At 45.6% G+C, this 19,801-nt stretch overlaps 1 protein-coding gene across 4 annotated transcripts in view; it reads right to left on the bottom strand.

Annotated features, from left to right (window-relative positions):
- The window catches only part of SLC8A3 (solute carrier family 8 member A3), a 332,512-nt gene extending 323,690 nt beyond the window's left edge, over positions 1-8,822 (bottom strand). For all 4 annotated transcript variants that reach the window (XM_066608406.1, XM_066608408.1, XM_066608407.1 and 1 more), the window contains exon 1: positions 8,739-8,822. The gene's annotated coding sequence lies outside the window, so the exon portion shown is untranslated. The remainder of the gene's footprint in view (positions 1-8,738) is intronic.
- Between the last annotated feature and the right edge of the window lie 10,979 nt (positions 8,823-19,801).

Raw genomic sequence — 19,801 nt, 5'->3', positions numbered from 1 at the left:
GAATAAAGTTATCATGTCATTTTTGTTGCAGGGTGTACACCGTAGAGACAAGACGCACTGAAAGATGGCAGAATCTTGTTTTTAGTTCCATTTCACTCCACTTAGAATTTTTTTATGTTTTTCAGTACATTATATGGCACATTAAATATTAGCATTAAAAAAATACAACTCATTCCGCAAAAAAACGAAAATGTCCTTAAGGGGTCAAAATGATTTTTTATGGCATTCACCATGTGAGATAAATAAAATATTTTAATTGTCTGAGTCATTATTAAACACAGTGATAACTATTTAGTGTTGCTTTTTAAAATTTTACTTGGTATTTTATCCATTTAAGGGCGCATTCAGATGACTGTATATCGGCTGGGTTTTCACGCCCAGCCGATATACGACGTCTCTCTTTGCAGGGGGAGGAGGCTGGAAGAGCCGGGAGCAGTGCTCTGAGCTCTGTCCCCCTCTCTGCCTCCTCTCCACCCCCTCTCCGCCCCTCTGCACTATTTGCAATTAGAGGAGGTGGGACGGGGGCGGGGCTAAGGTCTGGGAATTAGCTCTGCCCCTGTCCCACCTCTCCTCATTGCAAATAGTGTACGGGGGTGGAGAGGAGGCAGAGAGGGGGCGGAAGCTCAGAGCAATGCTCCTGGCTCTTCCAGCCTCCTCCCCCTGCAGAGAAAGACGCTGTATATCGGCTGGACGTGAAAACCCAGCTGATATACTGTCGTCTGAATGCACCCTAAAACAGAATTTTGTGGGGGAAAAAAAAAAACAACATTTTTTTTAAACTGCACTTTTTCCCCTTCTAAGGGCTTTTTCATACGTCCGTATATCGACCGTGTTTTCACGCCGGTAATGCACTGAGCTTGCGCCCCCCCCTCTCGGCCCTTCGCTACTATTTGCAATGGGAGGGGGGCGGAACTTAGCTCCACCCCATCCAGCCCCTCCCATTGTAAACAGTGGCGAGGGGGCGGGAGCTCAGTGCACTGCTCCCGGCCTGGCCCGCCTCCTCACCCTGCAGAAAGGGACACCGTATATCGTATCCACAGGGAATTCACATGGTGTGGGGAGAGATATGGGGCCGTGATTCACAGCCCCATGCCACGCTCGCCCGTGTGCAGTGAGCCTAAGTGCACCATGGAGCCCTGAGAATTACAGCTGGCAGCCACCCCATGTATATTTCGTTCATCAAAACTGGAAACAGATCATACTGCACACAAGAAAGGAAACAATTCCACAATGTTTTTAGGAAACGTCTTCCTACCTACCAGGATTCACCCCAATTTTTGATGAAAAAAGATATATGGAATATTAAAAGCATCTTTATACTAAAAAACAGTAACCAAAAAAATAGAGAAGAGATTACCTATAACCATAAAATAATCTTATATAAATACAGTAACAAATACTCAAAAATTAATAGAAGGGAGAAATCTGGCTAAAGAGGACACAGCCCAATGCTGCAACAAAGTAGCATCCGGTTCTAAATGGATACTGAAATCTAAGCAACCAATGTAGTACTTCACATCAAAGTACGTCTGACAAAGCCTTGCACTAAAACCTAGCCTGATGCACATGAAGTGTGGTGCTCACACTATGGCCTCATTCACACGAGTATGAAACACACACCGTATTAGCTGTGTAAAAAAAAAAAATACCGGCTAATAGAACCAATGAATTCCTATGGAAATGTTCAGACAGGAGAATTTTAAGCGCGCAAAAAAGTAAATAAATAAAAAAATCGTGCCTAAAATAATAGGACATGCGCAACTGAAATCCTGCAACTAAAATTCTCTGCTGTGTGAAAAGCTAGGACCTGACCTATCTTGGGTGGCGTAGGAGTTTCCATAGACTCCTATGGGAGCTGGATAACAAGGGTGAGGTGGGAGGTTAAATGGTAATCATTCTGATTGTTTAGTTTAAACTTCTAGACAATCAGAATGGGGATGCAAGGGGATAAGGGGGGAGGGAGTGCTGCCCCGCCGCTAAACCCACAGGCACATTTTAAATTTCCCGCTGCTAGCTCCTGTTAGTCCCCACGGGGATGTGGGAATGACATGAGTTTACAATGAGACATTTAAAATGTGCTGTTCAGTTGTCGAGGAATTCCCCATAGCAAGGAGAGAAGGAATTCCTCTGCAGAAGAACCTCTCTCTCTCCCTGCATCAGGGAGAGATAGAGGTCAAGGAAAGCCCCAGGGAAATCCCCTTCATCTCAGCGGGGGTTCCCCTGCAGGGGAGAATAAGGAAATCCCTGTAGAGGGGAGAGAGATGGGGGTGTGGCTAGAAGGCTTTTTTTGAGTGCAAGGAGCAGGGCTAGAAGGAACCGCCCTCTAGCCCCACCCTCTACTGGCTATGGGGAGAACCTCTCTAGCCCAGCTCTCTCCTTGCTGTGGGGGAATCTCAAAGAGCCGGGGGTTTGCCTGCAGGAGAGAATAAGGAAATCCCCAGCAACACGATGTCAGGGTTCGCCACCAGGGGAGTATAAGGAAATCCTGCATTGCTCGGGATTTCCTTATTCTCCCCTGCAGACGAACCGACATTGCCAGATCAGAGATTTCCCTCCAGCCCAGCTGAGATGTAGGGAAGCCCCGCAGAGGAGTCCCCCTAGAGCTTTCCTTCCTATCTTTTTTTTCCCCCCTCTCAGAGCTGCAGCGCTCATTTTCAGCGACACATAGCTCCAGATTGTGTGAATGGGCAATTTCACCACTAATTGCTCGTGGCTTGATTACGAGAAATCATACATTCATGCTATTTTTCATGCACTTAGCAGCAATTTTTTTGCGTAATAAGTTTGGTGTGAATTTCACGCTCATGTGAATGAGGCTTAAGTTAGCTTTTACGCACGCCTAACTAAATTGGACTGTGTAGTTAAAGGGCCACTCAAGTGATTTTTTTTTCATTCGTTCATTATATAGCCATAGCCCAGTATATATGTTAACTAGGTTAGTTATTCCTTTCTACCCAAAACCCCTGACCATCATCTCAGATGGTCATGACCAACTCTAATTCACTTTATGTGTTCAGTTTCTTATTCTGTGTGATGTTATCAAATGGATCCTATCACACAAACTGCCTTGAGGGAGGCAGACACTACTGTCACAGTTACTGATGAGGATCACACAGCTCCTGTTACACAGTTATAATAGAGGAGATTGCAGCTCATCTTCCTGGCTGTATGCTTAAGGCCTGTAGCTTATTTTAAGTGAATGTAGAATACAAACGGTAACAGCAGTGTTTCAGAAATGGTACAGGCTGGAGCTGATCGTGTAATGCAGTGCTGATGAATCATAGAATTGATGCATAGGTAATAGCAACATTAAGATGGAGACAGATAAGCACCAGACAGGAGGCTGCACTGCATGGAAGTGACTGCAATACACAGAGGAGAGCTCCACAGAGTGGTCCTTTAATCAATACTTAAAAAAGCAGGGATATGGTCAGAAAATTGACGGATTTAAATAAATACCATTTAAGGCTAGTTTATAATGCAGTTTTTGAAGCAAAGAACAGATCACAGGAATGGATAGGTTTCCGGGTTTGGCCCAGGAAAGTATCTGTCATTCATTTATGCATCTTGTTTTAGAATTCACCACTAATTTTGGCTTTAAATGAAAAAAAAAAAAAATCTCCTGAGCAAATCTATGCGAATTCTGAGTGAGGAGCCCTCCCACGCTGCCATATTCTCATCCATGAAACGCACTAGCAATCCATATATTTAACTACATTTAGCAAGGCATACATTTACGTTTTTTTCCTTTTCTTGTGGAACAGAAAAGTATAGTAGGCTATGTTTGTTTTTTTGAAAATGTATGGCTGTACATTTCCATATGCTTAACGTGTACATATTTTTTGTGATCAAATGCCATAGAAGTTTAAAGAAAAAAGGGGGGGGAAAAAAAATCATGAACTTTGAAACTTTTAGAAAAAAAAAAAAAAAAGTTTATATATACACACACACACACACACACACACACACACACACACTTCATATTAAAACGTATCAAAATGCATACCGTGTACATGATTTAAAAATCTTAATATATGCTTAAGGCCGTGATTCTATCATGGCGCTTTGCCGCGACAGCCGACAGCGGGGTTTAGCATGTCCCATCATTGAGGAGATGCGCTAAACTCCAAAAAAAATAGAACAGGCTCTGCTCAAAAGTCACGGCGCTGAAAATCGCCGTCCAGCGCCGGGATTGAGTGCATGTTTGCAAGGCCCCATTGATTTCAGTGAGAGCATTACACAGCGATTAACGCAGCATTCAAAACGCCGCATTAATAGCGGAAAACAGCGCCCGTGTGAGAGAGGCCTTAGAATGCATGCATTTTTTACACTTCTCTCATGTATATTTCTTGCATACATGAAATGGACATGAAAGTGCCATTATGGACGGGCCCAGAGGAGTCCTTAGTGGCTACAAAGTCTACAACAATGTGGTTGCACTTCCTGTGGGCACCTTTCCTAACAATCACCACCATAAAATAAATTAGGCCAGCTGAGGTTTGGAAATGCAGCATTCTGGGCAGGTGCGGGCATCAGTCAATAATCCTTCCCTTGGCAACAGCAGAAACCTAGTATTTCATATTGGCAGAAGGACCCTTCAGCAATAACTACACTGCCTCCTGATGTTATTCGCCAAGACAGAAAATGGGTCTCTGGGCAACAAGCAGAGCAGAGACCCCTACTCACCATATTTACATACTTTTTCTTGGTCATTTCAAAAGCTGCATATTAAAAAAAAAAATTATATATGTGTGTGTGGTTATACAATGCTTAAAAGGGAACCTGTCACATTCCTACAGCACTATAAACTAAGTCATGGTGCTGTTAGGGGACATGACAGGGAGCCGGGTGATGTATTTTTTGTACTCGCTCCTGCGATCCAGCTCTCCTATACAAATCTATGGGATTCTGAAAAGTGTCCGTTTTCCAGTGCCATGAAATCTTCAATGGGCAACAGCGCTGAAATCAGGGTACGGGCGTATATAGAAAATACATCACCCGTCTCCCTGTCGTATCCCAACAGCACCATAACTTAGTTCATAGGGCTGTGGGGACATGACAGGTTCCTTTTAAATAAAAGCTTTGGACAGTATCCAAATAACGCCCTCTAGTACACCCATAACACTACCACTTATTGTCCACACAATACTGCCACACAGAGCCCAAGCAACACCACTATACAATGTCCACATACTAGTTGACAAAAGACTGCCATATACAGTAGAGCAGTGGAGAACCAGAGAGGGCTGAGGCAGTCATACATTTCCTTCTCGATTGTTGAAAACATGGTCAATGTAACGATCGAGCGTTCTTCCAAACTGCTGCGCAACATGCCGGAAGGACCCCATCATGACTGACTTTAGCCACCCGTGCAATCAAAGAAGGCACCAGGTAGATGTAGGCTGGGGCTATCACCCCTCCCTCCCAAGATCCACCAGGCCAGATGATCTTATCCTCTATGGCAGCATCTTGTCAGGCTACATGAATTATCCTCCTCCTGGCTATGACTTCTCCCCTCTGATGTTCCGAGGCTCTGCTGCCAATGCATTGGCACCCCCACAACACAATTGCTTAGTTCTGGTGCTGCAATTACATACTGAGCTTGGTTCTGGTGCTGCATTTATTCACTGAACTATTCTATTGTGAGTATGCTGCTATCTTACTGCACAAGCAAAATACTGCTCATCAGTACAATATACATAGTTATTTTCTTACGATGGGGGGGGTGCCAAGACAATTACGCACAGGGTGTTATCTAACCTAAGGCCAGCACTGGACCTCATTACAGTAAATGGGTTCCATCTGGTGCCATCCAGGACAAACATATGCCATATCTGGCACTTCCAGTTTTTTTTATGACAGGGCCAAACAACCAAAGTTCACAGCACTAGTGGGAGCCTAGTCTAATATCATGCCAAGCATACTAACGTCAGTTTTACACCGACGTAATACAGTTGCCTTTTAGCGAATTATGATTGCAACGCACAGACCGCCCTGAGCTTCTATTGAACCAAACATATAACCTCTATACTTTTTTTTCCCCTCCACCTAGCGTTAAGGGTCTCTGCACCCAAATCCCTGCAGTGCCAACTTCTGCCCTATCTCTATGGAGGTATTTTATTAGGGAATTACACTAGGCGCAATGAGCCATTGCAATACTAATAATAGAGCATGGCAGGAAGGGGGAAATTAAATTCCCAGCCGCTTCCATGTCCATGCTGTCAGCAGAATACAGGTGCTGTTTATAGCAGCCTGTTTTCTGTGAATGAGCAGCTCATGGGGCTGTTGTCATGTGCTGAATGGCATCACAGCAGCCGTTGTAGAAGTAAACAACATCTGGCAGGACTATGATTTCCCCGTCGCTGCCCTGCTGTGTTGTCGGAGAACTTGTGGTAACATTATATTGGAGGAGAATTGCTCAGGATGGAATTCCCTAATATTTGTAAAGCAGCACCAAAAACATGTTTATGGGTCACATTAAATATACAGTTTCTTAATCCTCCTTGTTGTCACTCTCCTACCGTAGTAGTAAAATATTTTTGGCAGAAAATAAAATAATACGCCACTGTAACTAGCAAGAAAAAAAAAAATAGTAAAATGAATTTGTGCTCAATGGAAACATGTAATTCATCAACAGATTCATCCCGGTTCGTTTCATTCTACACTAAGAATGCCAAGCATCCACAGTGCCATCCAGCCTGGTGATACAGACACTACAGGAACATCCCAGATCCTTTAGATTTATTGGGCCTGAAAACATTGCTTATTCTGCTAGACCTTGCGATGTAGCACTGCATAAAAGGGCATCATCTGCTCTCTGCCAACAGACGGGAGCACACATAGTAGCCCAAATCTCACCGCACTCACATGTATTAAGTATAAAGAATAACCTTCTAATACATACCAGTAGGGCACTAAATATATTTTATGAATTACAGCACCTTCCAAACAGTCCAATATTAGATTTTACCAAGTGTTAAACCTGATTTGTAACGTGGTGCATAACTAACAACGTGGCTGAAAAGGTTAATAGCCCAACGACTGACCTACCTTCAACGCAGACCTCATTACTTCATTATGGCACAGTAAGGCCTCCAGCACATTAGTGTTTTGTTTTTTCTTTCCATCCGTATGCAGTTCATTTAAGAAGAAAAAAAAAAAACGAACTACACACGGACACATACGGTGCAAAACAGACTACCAAGTTTTTTCGTACAGACACGGAGTGCGTGGAAAAACTCATCGCATGCACTGTTCTGATCTCTTTTACGGATGAGACTTGCCCATTTAACTCAAAGGGAAAAGTAAAAAAAAATGGTCAGCACGCGAATGCCACGTGTGTGCAGTCGGGTTTTTTCAAGATTGTTCGTGTTTTTAAGCTCCAAGAAAAAAAAAAAAGATTTGGGTTTGTTTAAAGTTTTTTTTTTTTTGTGGACATCAAAAACACATGGTATAAACACAAAAACACATGGCATACATGGAAGAAAACCTGACTTACAGACAAAATACGTAGGCCAAACGGTAATGCACATGTATGGAAAAGCATCTGTCTTTTGTAGCAGTATTACAGCCTCTTTTTTTTTTTTACACGCAAGTTTCCTTTTAACCTAGGCGGTTTGGCTGCAGTAAAAACCACACAAAAAACGGACTTGCAAAAACACATGCGTTTTTGCTGCATTTGCGGTTTTCTAGCTGCAAATGTGACAAAACCACAGCAAAATTGTACTTTTTTCCCCATGCAGTTTTTACCGCATCCAAAACCATCCTTAGTGAATGCACCCTTATTGCAAGAAAAAAAAAAAGTAGTAAAACTTAAATGCAACAAAGAGTTAATTCCCCCACATGACTGTTATATGCCATATGGTAAATTGTTATCTACACGTGGAATATCTATACATGAGGCTATTGAAAGAAAAACTAAATAAACCTTTGCTGCATAAATTCACATTAAATTAAAAAAAAAAGGTTAATGTGGTACCCCCAACATGGCACTCTATCAACTGTATACAGCACATGCCATCCTTCTCCTGCCGATCTTGTGTTACATAAACTATAGGTTAACCAGACCAGATACTCAGGGGTTAATCCATTATTTATGACTACCAATAAGTTGCCAATGAAGGGTTAATGCCCCATCGCTTGACAGTTTGTATTTCAGGAGTTCATTGCCTTCACCAACCCCTTGTATTTTGCCTAGCTACAGCAGTTCAGAATGTACAGCACTTGATGCAATAGGCTCTTTGACATTTAAAGGGTTAAGGGACCCTCTTGGGCCATTTAATAAATTAAATTAAATTTAGAGGAAAGAAACCCTTTTTTTCCTGAGATGCAACTTAGCTACAAAGAGTTAATCTAGACTGATTCTCACATCCAGATCTGTGTATGGCAACCCCCCAGGCTTGTACTAATTAAATCAGTAACGCTAGATATGAAGGGGAAAGACCTCATTAACCCTTCGCAGGGGTCCTGGCCATACATGCATACGCTTCTAGCTCTTCATAGGTTAAAACCATTTGAGAACTGAACCCCGAATGTCAGTCATTCAGCTGTTCTGCAACCAGCAGGAGGAATAATGTGCAGCAGTCAGCTAGGAAGAGACATGATACTGTGTAGCAAAACGTATACATCACATATAGTGGGGGCTGCATGCACACAGCACTGGGGATCCTACAGAATACACTGCATGCTATCTATACACGCCTCTGAGTACATATGGGTGCCAAGAGCCTTGCACTTACCCCTATTGCAATGCTTGCTTGGCTGGTCTTCTTTTTGGTGTTGCTCCCCAATCCAGCTCCTCAGGGTTCTTGCATTGCATCTCCTGGTTAATCAGTGCCTGGGTAGGGGGAGGGATCGTTTGCATGTCACTCCAAATTGCCTTACTTGCTAAAAATTCTCTCTTCTCTCTTTTGCAGCTGTCAGGGCAGGCAGGGAAGTGCATGTGAAGATACAACACAAGAGGAGGAAGAAGAGGAGCTGATGATGTCAATCCAATGCCATGCACTGTATGTGGTGGGTAGGGGGGCAATGATCAGCATGTCTCTTCTCATCCTTTCATTCCAAACTACATGGAGATATTAAGCAAAGTCTTCACTGTTGCAAAATATCAGCAGCCATGTTATGCAGACTTCCACTGGGGGAGCATCTAACAATTTTTACATGCTCTGTATAACAGAGATTGCTGAGGGAGTGTGTCTAAAGAACCAATGCAACTTTCCCATTGCAATAGACAAATCTCCAGGAATCTCAACCCTGACTACATGGTTTGGATTTAGGTGTAGAATGGAATAATTACTGTATGTAATGCTGAATATAAATAAACAATCAAACGTGAACACATACTGCTACATGGAGGACAACAGTGTAGCCCAGTACTTTAGGCTGGTGTACCCTTAAGAGCAGCTGGGAGCCACATTTGCCTCTGGCCTCTGCAGGTGGTTCCCTAGAGGTTGTACGAGGTTGTAATTGTAGATACTGTTGCTGTGATGTTGAATCTATGCAGCAATCCAAATCAATGGCAATTGGATCAAGATAGATTTTCTTGTATCATAGTCAAATTTGTCACTTTTTTGCCTTTGTTTCCCCCCACAACAATGCTGTGGTTCTGCCACAACGAAAAAAAGACTAGCATATACAGTACTGTACAAACATTTTAGGCAGGTGTGGGAAAACTGCTGCAAAGTAAAAGAATATAAGAATGCCTTCAAAAATAGTTGTTTTTTTTATTTCAATATATTTTTTTATTGAAATAACATGTTACATCTCTTGTACTCAACCAACCTGAGTGTAATACACAATTTCAATAAACTTATACATGTAAGGGCACATTCAGACGACCGTATATCGGCTGCATTTTCACGCCGGCCGATATACAGCGTCCCTCTCTGCAGGGGGAGGAGTCTGGAAGATTCGGGAGCAGTGCTCTGAGCTCCCGCCCCCTCGCACTGTTTTCAATGAGAATCAGGATGGGGCGGAGCTAATTTCCAGGTGGACAAGGTGGATCTAAGTTCCGTGACTTAGCTCCGCCCTCTCCCATTGCAAATAGTGCCGAGGGGCGAAGAGGGGGTGGGAGCTCAGTGCACTGCTCCCGACTCTTCCAGTCTCCTACTCCTACAAAGAGAGACACCGTATATCGTCCGGGTGTGAAAACCCGGTCGATATATGGTCTTCTGATGCCGCCCTAACACTAATCCAGTGTGTCTGGAAAGATTCCAGCAAGTCTACTCAGGGAGTAATACCAGCGTGTGGCTACCTTGTCATGATTTTCTAGTAGGCTGGTGCAGGCTGAGCTTTTATGGGCCCAAATAAATGCCTTTCACCACTGGACCATGGTGAATTTCTTTATTAAGTCTCTTTCCCAGTTGAGGGTATGAATTTCTTTAATATCTACCCTCCTCATCTTCTCTTTTTCTAGGGATTGTGCAATTGAAGTGTGTTGAATTAAGTAGTAGGTTGTGTAAGAATATGGCAATTAATTATTTATTTTTGTCAACATAATGCAAAATGAATGAACAAAAGAGAAATCTAAGGCTGAATGCACACAGCCGGGCCAGATTCCGACTGCGAGATCTCGCTGCAGAATCAGACCCTGTGCCCCAGCAGTGACCCCCGCATATCTGTCATGTTGTCATCTCTCTGCTCTGCGCATTTGCACAGTGCAGAGAATGACACGCAGGCAATGACGTGGATTTGCGGCGACTTGTTGTGGGATGCGCGGCTTCTATTGACTAGAAACAGAAGTTGTTGTGGAGTCAAGATACTGAGTGTTTGACAGGGAGTTGCCGCTGAGTGTTTGACAGGGAGTTGCCGCTCCCTGTTCCTGACTGGCTGTTCGGCTGTCTCCTCGTCCTGCCTCACAGGTTTTGTAGCCACCGGTGTCCGGCGTAGAGGAACCGCTCTATCCCCGTCCTGGCCCTGACAGCTCCTATAGGCAGCTGTGTCCATTATGCAGGAAGGTGACAGGCAGCAGTCGAGAGTTATCAGCGCTGCTGCCGACCGGACTACGGCATTCACGAAGCTGAGAGCGGCTGGTCTTCAGTTTACCTCGCTGCTGTCCCACAAAGCGGTGAGCGGCGGCGCTGGGGCGTGAACTGCGCCGTTGTGGAAGGGAGGACAGCAGCAGGTTCTCGGACGCCAATGGTGGCAGCAGTGGAGCAGGAGTGTATGTGCAGCAGCCTTAAGTGGTGCACAGCAGTGGGGGGCTGCATTAATGAACTGAGCACTGTGCGTGCTCCACAGACACACTGTGGGATAGAGTGGTTCCTCCACGTCGGACACTGGTGGCTACAGGACCTGTGAGGGGCAGGACGGGGAGACAGTCGGACAGCCTATCAGGAACAGGGGGCGGCAACCCCCTTTCAAACACTTAGTATCTTGACTCCACCACAACTTCCGGTGGCGTCAAGATACAATAATACCGTTCCAAACATCTTTGAGAACTAAGCACAACTCTTCTATGGTTGTAGGTTTGCTGAAATCCTTCTGTCTCTTCATGTAATGCCAGACAGACTGGATGATGTTGAAATCAGGGCTCTGTAGGGCCATATCATCACTTCCAGGACTCCTTGTTCTTCTTTAAGGCTCATTCACATGGGCATAGGTGTACAATACTGAGAGTATCTCACAGCATTGTACTCATTGCAGCCCATTCGCTCTGCCAGCACAAGTAAAAAAAACCTATTGATGTTTTAGGTGGGAGAACACCATATCCAAAGCATGCTGTATTTTGAAAAAAATGCCATTGAGCCTACAAACAAAAACACATTGGGGCACATTGACTAGTGTGTCTAACCAAATTTATCACAATTGCTCATCTTGCTAGAAGTAAGACAAGCCTGGCCTATTATTTTGCATCACACTGGTACATTTTATGACTTGACAAAGCCATGCCCACTTTTGTGTACAAACGGAGACCAAAAGTGCAAATTTTGTTCTCAGTTTACTATAACATTCTTTATTTTTGAAGGACAAAAATGAATGCTGCCCTGTGATTGGTTACTTTTCTTTTATGCTGTTTTCATAAATTTGCCACTGAGTTTGCACTTTTAAGTCTCTCTTTGCCTTATTAAAGTTAATGGCTCTGATTTGGGTTCTGCTTGAATACCAATCTTGGCTATTCAAGTGGAATCTTTGGATGGAAAGGGCGAACGGAGAGACTTACTGCCCAAAAACGTGATTATATTAAAGGGGTGGTCTCGCGAAACCAAGTGGGGTTATACACTTCCGTATGGCCATATTAATGCACTTTGTAATATACATCGTGCATTAAATATGAGCCATACAGAAGTTATTCCACTTACCTGCTCCGTTGCTAGCGTCCTCGTCTCCATGGTTCCGTCTAAATTCGCTGGCAGCTTGCTTTTTTAGACGCGCTTGCGCAGTCCGGTCTTCTCCATTCAGCACGAGCCGCTTCAGTGTGCTCCCCGCTACAGCTCTTCTGCGCATGCGCAGACGAGCTGTCACTGCTCGGGAGCGCGCTGAAGCGGCCATTCTGTACCTTCCTCTGTTAGAGGAAGGTGCAGAAACTGGAGCTGCCCAGCGGAGAGGCCCAGCCCAGCCCAGCCGCCCCGAGAAGCCTCCCAGGTAAGTGATGGGTCGGGGGGGGGGGGCTGTCGCTGCGCCGGGCTGCGCCGGGGGGGGCTGTCGCTGCGCCGGGGGGGGGGGGCTGCCGCTGTGATGGGGGAACTAGCGCTAGGCCGGGGGGGCTGTCGCTGCGCCGGGGGGGGCTGCCGCTGTGATGGGGGAACTAGCGCTAGGCCGGGGGGGCTGTCGCTGCGCCGGGGGGGGCTGCCGCTGTGATGGGGGAACTAGCGCTAGGCCAGGGGGGCTGTCGCTGCGCCGGGGGGGGCTGCCGCTGTGATGGGGGAACTAGCGCTAGGCCGGGGGGGCTGTCGCTGCGCCGGGGGGGGGCTGCCGCTGTGATGGGGGAACTAGCGCTAGGCCGGGGGGGCTGTCGCTGCGCCGGGGGGGGCTGCCGCTGTGATGGGGGAACTAGCGCTAGGCCGGGGGGGCTGTCGCTGCGCCGGGGGGGCTGCCGCTGTGATGGGGGAACTAGCGCTAGGCCGGGGGGGCTGTCGCTGCGCCGGGGGGGGGCTGCCGCTGTGATGGGGGAACTAGCGCTAGGCCGGGGGGGCTGTCGCTGCGCCGGGGGGGGCTGCCGCTGTGATGGGGGAACTAGCGCTAGGCCGGGGGGGCTGTCGCTGCAATGGGGGGGCTGTCGCTAGGCCGGGGGGGGCTGCCGCTGCGATGAGGGGGCTGTCGCTAGGCCGGGGGGGGGTGTCGCTAGGCCGGGGGGGGGTGTCGCTAGGCCGGGGGGGGCTGCCGCTAGGCCGGGGGAACTAGCGCTGGGCTCCGGAACCTAGCGCTGGGCTCCGGGGCCTTCACCTGGGCTGAGGGTCTAGCGCTGGGGAGCCGGGGGCTAGCGCCGGTTACCTGCTGCCTGGCGGTGGGCGTCTGGTCTGGTCGGCGGCTGCGGGGCGTCTGGTCGGCGGCTGCGGGGCGTCCGGTTGCCATGGAGACACAGCTGGCGGCGTCTCGGGAGCGCGCACGTCGGGCTGCAGCGAGCGACTGGGAAAGAGCCGGCGGCCATCTTGAGGAAACTTTTATAAGTTGCTGAAACGCTGGAACGGTAAGTACGAACCAGCTAGGAATGTCATTTACAGGGGGGCTTAGTAATGTATGTTTAATGGGGGGGACTGGGCAAAAAAAAAAATTGACTGCTTCCTCGAGACATCTCCTTTAAGCCTGTATTCATATAGGCGAGTGCAATATTGGTCTGAGAAACACGGACTGATATCGTACTTGTAAACCAGCAATTTTTCCTGCATTTGAGATGCAGTTTGCATTGCTCCATGTGTGATTTTCATGCACGTGAAAATCTCATGCTGTTTCAATAGTAAAAATAGAAAAAGTGCATCTCACTCACATGAACTCGCATTTACATGTTGTTGTGATGCAATTTCTTTTTTTTTTTTCTCCCGTGGGAACTAATGGGCAATTCCTGAGCAGAACTGTGAAAAAATAGGACATGCAGCAATTTATTTTTCTATCTCTCTTAAAACCGCTCATGTAAATAAACACATTGAAATTAACGTGTTATTTTCACGTGTGAGTTCTATCCATATCACTGTTGGATGGAACTCATGCATGAAACTCGCTTGTGTAAATATAGAAGCATTTGAAAAATGTACCAATTTATGTTAAAAACCACAATTCAACATGATTTTCACTTCGTACACTTCTTATAGCATTAATCTAATAGGCACATGACCATATCACATTTCCATACAAGGTTCAATAATAGAGCGGTAATGTCATGAAGCTTTCTGTACCTTCACGCACTGTCATATGTTTGTCAAACTACAATTGACCACTTGTCCGTTAGTATGTATGTGAGTGAGTGAGTCTGCCCCTGATGACATAGCTCTGCCCCTGGTGACATAGCTCCATCCCCTGGTGCCGTCTTAGCTCTGCCCTGGTGACGTCATAGCTCTGCCCCTGGCGCCATCATAGCAGGTCCTAACACACTGAGAATACAACTAAGCCGTTATTATGTTAGACACAACTCAGCGGTCCTGACGGGAGACACTGACCTACTGCCACCACAGAGATATGGTGGGCTGAGCGACCTGTGGTGAGGTCACTGCTGTGGGAGGAGCCATTCTGGAGTTTGGTAATACTGTATAAGCCACCGTCATGTGATCACCTGTGTGGGTGGAGTCAGGGATCACATGACCAGGGGCTCATCACTGTATCTAGGAGCTGTGTGTGTCATGTGTGCAGTCAGCATAAATAATAGTAGAGCTATGAGTGGCTGTTTGTCCAATGTGCTGTGCGTGTAATGTGTATAGTCGGCATGGATGTATGTCATGTAGCAGAGCTGAGTTTGCAACATGTGCATGTATCGTGCCACAGCTATGTCTGTCACGCGCATGTCATGTAGCAGAGTTGTGTCTATGCTGTGACGCGCATGTTATGTAGCAGAGCTGTGCCTGTGCTGTGATGCGCATGTCATGTAGCAGAGCTGTATCTGTGCTGTGACACGCATGTCATGTAGCACAGCTGAGTTTGTAACATGCACATGTACTGTGGCACAGCTGTGTCTGTCACACTCATATATTGTAGCAGAGCTGTGTTTGTACCATGTCATGTCTGTGAGGTGTATATCATGTAGCAGAGCTGAGTTTGTAACATGCCCATGTACTGTGGCACAGCTGTGTCTGTCATGTGCATATAATTTAGCAGAGCCGTCCTTGTACCATGCGCATTGTCAGGCGCATGTCATGTACAAAAGCTGTGTCTGTGACATGCATGTCAGGTAACAGAGCTGTTTCTGTGCCGCGCATGCTATGTAGCAGAGTTGTTTCTGTGCCGTGCATGCCATGTAGCAAAGCCGTTTCTGTGATGCGCATGTCATGTAGCACAGCCGTGTCTGTGACGGGCATGTCATGTAACAGAGCTGTGTCTGTCAGGCGCATGGCATGTTACACAGCTGTGTGTGTCTGTTACACGCCTATGTACCACAGCTGTGTGTGATGCGCATGTAGCAAAGCTGTGTGGCGCATTGTCCAACCAGAGACACTGGTACTATAATTTCCTAATAATTACTAGTATGTTTTGTACACAGCTATGTGCTATGCTCCACAGTCAGCTATATGGCTCTTGATTGCCCCCACTGAATGGATACAGGAAAACACCATATGAAGCTATGTAAAAAAATCTGTATGTGTAGTGGCCCGAAACACTTATTTCTGATCCCTCCATAATTGTCATACATGTCATGTCATTTATGTGGATGCACTGTGCAAAGTGTCTTGTCTGCTGTTATATGTATTGCACAGCTGCAACATGTAAGAGGTTAATGTCTGAAAGTGGCTAGGATATGTCTGGAAATGTATCAATATCTGTCTAGTCACGTGGTTTGTACCCTATAAGTATGAGTGCTTGAGAACTAGGTAGGGGTCTGTCATCTTCAACACTTGAGAAAGGAGTTTAAGTGCCGACTACATGGGGGTAACTTCAACCCTCATGTGGTGAAGTGATGAAAGATGAGGAAAGGTATCCTGAGGCCTTCCATGCCAAAAGCCACCTCTGAGGAGAGAGAGAAGTGAGCAGTCGGCCGTGCAGAGCTGTCTGCAAGTACTGAGTGAGTGTCAGAGTGTTCCCTTCCCTCGTCCTCCTCCGGAGTGTTCCCTGTCCAGGAGCGGAGCACTAGAGATAACTGAGACTGCAGACCCGATATCATCCTGAATTGTCCTCCCTGACCTAGCACTAGCAACTTGTCTTTCCTGCACGTCCAGGTAAGCTGTATTCTACTGAATCTTCTACAGTAAAGTTCCCAATCACTCCTCGTTCCCAGTGATTGAGGTATTCAAGTTTATCAGTGTGCGGACTTTCTTTATTCATCCGCTGGCTAATCTATGGTGAGAAAGGAATGGTGGCGTCACACGTGACAACACTTATACAGGTGACCACTGTCCCAGCGCTGCCTGGAATAGGCCTAGCGGTGCCTTGGCCAAGGTTCTGTTTGTCCCTCCGGGGAGGAGTCTGGTAGAAGCACTGTGACAAGTGCCATCTCTACCCCGCCAGCTCCTCAGTGTGGGCCTCGGTTCTTGGTCACCACATATGCCTACTGTACAAGTACTAAATATTAGTAAGGAACTCATATACTTACTGTATGAAACACCATAGAGGAGCTACAGAAGTACATAGAACTTAGCATGCAAACAAAATGCCATATGAGATTCATATTATTAGTAAACAGTAAAAATTACAATACAGCATGGAGCATCACACGTGCAATTTACTCATCCACACTGACTGCTCTACAGTATGGGTTTTTTCTAAGTCATGCGCATTTGATCTTGAAAAGCCAAGTTCAAATTAGGGCAGCTACCTGAATTGGTATATTCAGACGGTGCTGTTGTGCCGTGCAGCCCTAAACTTTGTATCATAGAACTATGGGGTTACTGCATGGCTCCAACTTAGACCTAGCTATTCATCAAACCCTTTTAGAGAAAGGTACAAGAATGAGTGTCTATTGCCAACCTAAAAGGGTAATGCTCAGGTCTCTGTACAGACTAATGGATTCATTCAGTAGGAGTCTGTTTCCACTTCTTTGCACCGATGATCTGTGACAGTGGAGATTAATATTCCTACTGCTCAATTTGTAGCTCCTGGTGCAAAAGATAAAATAAGAGTTCTTTTTTTTTTTTTTTTTTTAAATGGAGATGTGCAGCGAGGTCAGGGCAGCCCGCCGAACTATTATGGTGTCATTAATAGGTTGTTAGTCTGCATGGTGCACCACATGTATCAGAAGGTCTGGTACTTTGTATCTTCTCTGTGTAGGAATATACACCAAGCAGCCACCCCCCCTCTATATTATGACGTTGTGTGAGTGGCTGACTCATCGGTGTCCTCCACACGTATAATTGGCTCCCTAATTTGGCTGCCTGCATGCTGAGGTTGGTACACATGTTTGCCCTCCTGTGTTAGTAAGTATATGGCCGTTTTCAGTGATTGTTTTTATATTTCTCTTTCTGTGATACATTTATATTAGTGTAGGGACTCACAAAACGTGAGAAGCCTTGACGATTGGCTTTTGAGCTCAAGTATTTTGGCCAAAATTCAACTAATACCTCATATTTATTATGTATTATTCAAATGCAGTGCGGCTTTTAAGCGCTGGGGGAGCCCAAGGTGACAGTACCAATGTGGTTCACTTTTTGAAATGCAGAGCAGCCCACCGAGCTAGTTCGCATGGTGCATTACATGTATCAGAATGGTCTGACACTTTGTATCTACTCTGTGCAGAAGTATACACCAAGCAGCCAACCCCCTCTATATAGGAGGTTGTGAGAGTGGCTGTCTCATCGGTGTCCTCCACAGGTGTAATTGGCTCCCTCATTTGGCAGTGTGGCTGCCTGCATGCTGAGGTGGTGCCCATGTTTGCCCTCCTATATCAGTAAGTATATGGCCATTTTCAGTGATTGTTTGTTTTTATATTTCCCTTTCTGTGATACATGTGCAGTGAGGTCAGAAGTAAATTTTACTGTTCCAGAAAATATCTCTTATATCAAGTTCTTAACATTTTTGATCAGCTGCCCAATAGTTGTATCTGTTTCTGGAATGCGCTGGGTTACAGCCGATATGGTTGCCAATACAGAGGTTTCTATCCAACCATATCTGATTCCTGCAAGACAAGAGACGGAGACCCCATTAGAGTGAATCCTCTCTGTTGAGCACCATTCAGGTCCATTATGTGCCGGATATGGCACTATTGTTTTTATCATTAGGATAGAGCCTAACAAGGGCAAGTAAACTAATCAAGAAGCCTCTGTAAGAACACAGTATGGGGACACAGATTGGTTTGGGATCGGCAAAGGCGTTCGACAGGGCTGCATCCTCTCACCCTTCTTTTTTAACATATATGAGGAAGTGATCCCGCGTAAAATAGACCTAGACAAATTAGAAATTGGGGTGAAAATAGGAGGAAGAAACATCAACAATCTCCGTTACGCAGATGACACAACTCTAGCTGCAGAAACAGAAGCTGGTCTGAAGCAGCTGATATGTAGGATTAAAACTGAAAGTGAAAAATTGGGCCTCTACCTGAATTTAAAATTATGATAACTGCAAAAAATGGCCAAATTCAAATCAAAATCAGCAATAAGGCCATAGAATGCGTGCGAGACTTCAACTTCCTTGGTTCACCAAGATGGAGAATCTATGAAAGAGATAAAAGGTAGAATAGCACATACATTGTGAAATCGGTCCGTTTTTCACGACTGATGCTGCATATGCCCGTGTGAATCAGCCCTTACGCAGCCTCCCTATCTGTATTGTGGTTTCACGACACCATTGAACAATGAACACCGGTGACTTTACTTAAAGAAGCTTTTGACATGGTTTTGCCGTAAAAAACCGCAAAATGACTACAATGCCTCCTTAAACCCTTAGAACACTCTCACACTCACCGCTTTTCATTGCGATTAGCGCAGCATCCCAAGTGATTTTAATGGGGCTTCTCAGACCTGCAGTTGAATGCCACGATTTTTGAGAGCTGTCCGATCTATTCTTCAGTGTTTTTTAGCGTTTTTTAACACACCCCATCACCATGATGGGGTGCATTATAAAGCACTGTCAAAAGGCTGTGCAATGTGTTCAAAAACACTACGAAACACTCGAAAATGTCTGTAAAATAGCGCAATTCCTAACTGCATGGCCTTAGGCCAGCTTCACACGGGCGTAAGCGTATATGCGTGCGCATGAGCGCTGTGCAGTTGCAGAATGAGCTATGGCCCTTTTTGCAATCTCATCTACATATGTTACTGTCCTTTTTACTCGCAATTGAAATAGCTAATTTCTTTTTCCTGCGGAATTACACAGTGTTTCACGCATCTGTTACATTTTGCACACACATTTGCGCACCTCCCTATTGACTTTTATAGGGACTTATGGTGTGCAAATAAGCAGAAAAATAGAGCTTTTTTTTTTTTGCGCAACCGAAATATGCACACAAAATACGGAAATGTGAAGGAACCCATTGAAATCAATGGGTCCTATTATTTGCGAAAATACGAAAGTCCATTGACTTACATTGACTCCATTCATTGTGTATCAATCATCCGTGCAACGCAAGCCTTATGCATGGTGAAACCACGCTCGTGGACATGAGGCCTTAGGGCTTCTTCAGATGGCCATGATTTTGGAGGTTTTTGCGTGCAGCAGACAAACATGTCCTGATTTAAATAAACCTAATAAGTTTCAGATGTGTTTTTTTTTTCCCCGCACTGAATTACAC

The sequence above is a fragment of the Eleutherodactylus coqui genome, chromosome 6, assembly GCF_035609145.1.
Source record: "Eleutherodactylus coqui strain aEleCoq1 chromosome 6, aEleCoq1.hap1, whole genome shotgun sequence".
NCBI lineage: Eukaryota > Metazoa > Chordata > Amphibia > Anura > Eleutherodactylidae > Eleutherodactylus > Eleutherodactylus coqui.
Note: the sequence above shows the minus strand (reverse complement) of the source record. Positions and strands in the feature narration are given on the sequence as shown.